This window comes from Mandrillus leucophaeus, unplaced genomic scaffold (assembly GCF_000951045.1).
Source record: "Mandrillus leucophaeus isolate KB7577 unplaced genomic scaffold, Mleu.le_1.0 Scaffold151, whole genome shotgun sequence".
In the NCBI taxonomy this organism is placed as follows: Eukaryota; Metazoa; Chordata; class Mammalia; order Primates; family Cercopithecidae; genus Mandrillus; species Mandrillus leucophaeus.
The window spans coordinates 753,542-755,701 of NW_012101488.1; the positions used below are offsets into that span (position 1 = coordinate 753,542).

At 52.8% G+C, this 2,160-nt stretch overlaps 1 protein-coding gene across 3 annotated transcripts in view; it reads left to right on the top strand.

The window, feature by feature from the left end:
- The window catches only part of GEMIN7 (gem (nuclear organelle) associated protein 7), a 15,747-nt gene continuing 13,587 nt past the window's right edge, over positions 1-2,160 (top strand). The window contains exons 1-2 of one of the 3 annotated variants that reach the window (XM_011975086.1): positions 1-107; positions 628-750. The gene's annotated coding sequence lies outside the window, so the exon portion shown is untranslated. Of the gene's footprint in view, positions 341-627; positions 751-2,160 lie in introns of all 3 variants that reach the window. The other 2 variants (XM_011975087.1, XM_011975088.1) reach the window with 2 other exon arrangements.

Sequence of the window (2,160 nt, forward strand, 5' to 3'; positions counted from 1 at the left end):
CGGACCTCGGTGAGTACAGAGTGGTGGGGGGTCGCCGGCAGGTTCCCTCTCCCCGGCCCCAGCTCTGGACGCCTACCCCAGTGCAACGCCCGCAGTAACGGAAAGAGGCAGGACCGCGCCTGCAGCGCCGGCTGGAGGGACGTTCTGGTCCCCAGACGCTAGTATCAGGGACTGTTTGGCGATCGCCGGCTGCGGGAATGCCCCACGCGGGTGGGGTGAGGAGAAGGGAGAAGGCGGAAAACTCCTCCTCCGGAAAATAATAAATGGCCACGATAACAGCAGCATCGGTGGCAGTCATCCCGCTTTACCTGGAGCGGAATCGCTCGGTCTGAGCCAGGAGGTGGGAAGAACGTCCAGTCCGAACGCCCAGGGCGGTGTGGGGAGTGGACGCCTGGGGGCCGGGAGGACCTGCTTAGTATAAGAAAAGGAGAGCAATGGGTGGTCAGGGCGGAATTCAAAGGAAACTGACCGACCCCAGGGGAGAAGGGGAGGGGAGAGATTCTGTGCTTGGGGTTCTGACCTTCTCGGGTGGCCCCATTTAACTAATTTGCATCAAGATTCAGCAGCCGATGGTGTGTGTATGTGTGTGTGTCTGTGGACACGTCAGCACCTTGGTTAATTAATTAGGTCTGGTGGCTTCTCAGTTGACAACTCAGCTGGTTCCCCACCCTGGCAATTGTGAAGAGTTGGCCAAATGTTTGTCCACTGAGCTGATCTCTTCTCTGGAGCACCAAGGCTACCAGGAGAGAGGTCTGTGAAACCCTTGCCCCTGCCATTGACCTAAGTTTTGGGCTCTTGAATGTAAAAGACTAGTTTTGCAAGTCGTGGGGGATGGGCTCGGGCATTTTTCCCTGAAACCTTCGGAAATCCTTGCCTTGGAGACTGAAAGGATAAAGGCCTCTGGGGCCAGGTCACCAGGGAGAATGGATAATGCCTGCCTCTGCCCTCCTGGGCACACCCTGTGTGACCTTTCTTTAACCAGTTTCTTATCAGGTTACACCTTGGCTCCACAGTGTGTCTTTCTGCATGGGGCACAGGGGAGGGCCTGAGTTTGCTCCCTCTTCCTCCACCCTCCAGCTCGCACCAAGGAAATGATTTTTTTTTTTTTTTTTTTGAAACAGAGTCTCTGTTGCCCAGGCTGGAGTGCAGAGGGGCGGTCTCCGCTCACTGCCACCCCCGTCTCCCTGGTTCAAGTGATTCTCCTGCCTCAGCCTCCCGTGTAGCTTGGATTACAGGCATGTACCACCACACCCAGCTATTTTTTTTGTATTTTTAGTAGAGACAGGGTTTTGCCATGTTGGTCAGGCTGGTCTCAAACTCCTGACCTCAGGTGATCCGCCCCCCACCCCCAGCCTCCCAAAGTGCTGGGATTACAGGTGTGAACCACTGCACCCAGCCCAAGGAAAGATAAGACCTGCCAGCTTCACTGGCCACTTTACGAAAATGGGGATTGCATCAATATGACCAAATCTCCCTTGTTTTTTTTCTTAATGGAGAATACAAGGCCCCATACTGACCCTCCCTTAATTTCATTTTATCCAGGGATTTAACAGAATTCTTTGGCCACTCTAATCCTCATCTAATTCATTTAGTAAGTACTCACCCTGGAGACTAGGGTGTTTCTCTTGAAACTCAAGTGTTAACCTAGGCTCAGGAAAGACCCTAGGGGCTAGTGAGGCCTGACTAAATTGGAGTGACAGTAGTCAGAGAAATTAAAAAATGCAAGCAGGGCGTGGTGGCGTGGGACTGTAATCCCAGCTTCTCGGAAGGCTGAGGTGGGAGGATATCTTGAGACCAGGAGTTGGAGATTAGTGTGGGCAATGTAGTGAGACCTCACCTCAAAGTAAATAAATAAGTAAATGTGCTTTTTAAAAAATTAGAAAATGCAAGGCTGGGCACGGTGGCTTATGCCTGTAATCCCAGCACTTTGGGAGGCTGAAGCAGGTGGATCAGGAGTTCGAGACCAGCCTGGCCAACATGGCCAAACCCTGTCTCTACTAAAAATACAAAATTAGCCGGGTGTGGTGGTGCGTGCCTATAGTCCTAGTTACTCGGGAGGCTGAGGCAGGAGAATTACTTGAACCCGGGAGGCGGAGGTTGCAGTGAGCCGAGATCATGCCACTGCACTCCAGCCTGGGTAACAAGAGCGAGACTCTTAAA